General features: G+C 35.7%; 1 long non-coding RNA gene across 1 annotated transcript; it reads left to right on the top strand.

Annotated features, from left to right (window-relative positions):
* LOC104775367 lies at window positions 1-346 on the top strand. Its single transcript, XR_765868.1, has 3 exons — window positions 1-34; window positions 122-208; window positions 298-346. It is a non-coding gene; the product is annotated as an uncharacterized LOC104775367 (long non-coding RNA).
* The last annotated feature ends 1 nt before the right edge of the window (window position 347 follows it).

Genomic DNA, 347 nt, shown 5'->3' with positions numbered 1-347 from the left:
TATCGGAATGATTTATGCCTATTATCACCCGACTGTAAGCTCTTTAACAGAAGCTCACATTCAATTTTGTTTCTGTTTTTTTGTGTGTAATTAAACTTCAAAACTTGGGATGATTCTCTAGGTAGAGAGATGGATGGAGAAGTTAGAGGAGTGTGAAACGAAGAAAAGACTATCCATAAAAACCGCTATTGTTACTATTGCCGTGCTTGTAAGCCATTTCAGTTATCTTTTAGTTTGTTGGTTGCACCACTCATTTATAGAAATTGATAGATTTTGTCCTATTTGCTTACATTTTAGGTCGGCTATGTGTGGTATGAATGTATCTACAAGCTGGACAAGACCAGTTA

This window comes from Camelina sativa, unplaced genomic scaffold (assembly GCF_000633955.1).
Source record: "Camelina sativa cultivar DH55 unplaced genomic scaffold, Cs unpScaffold12984, whole genome shotgun sequence".
NCBI lineage: Eukaryota > Viridiplantae > Streptophyta > Magnoliopsida > Brassicales > Brassicaceae > Camelina > Camelina sativa.
Note: the sequence above shows the minus strand (reverse complement) of the source record. Positions and strands in the feature narration are given on the sequence as shown.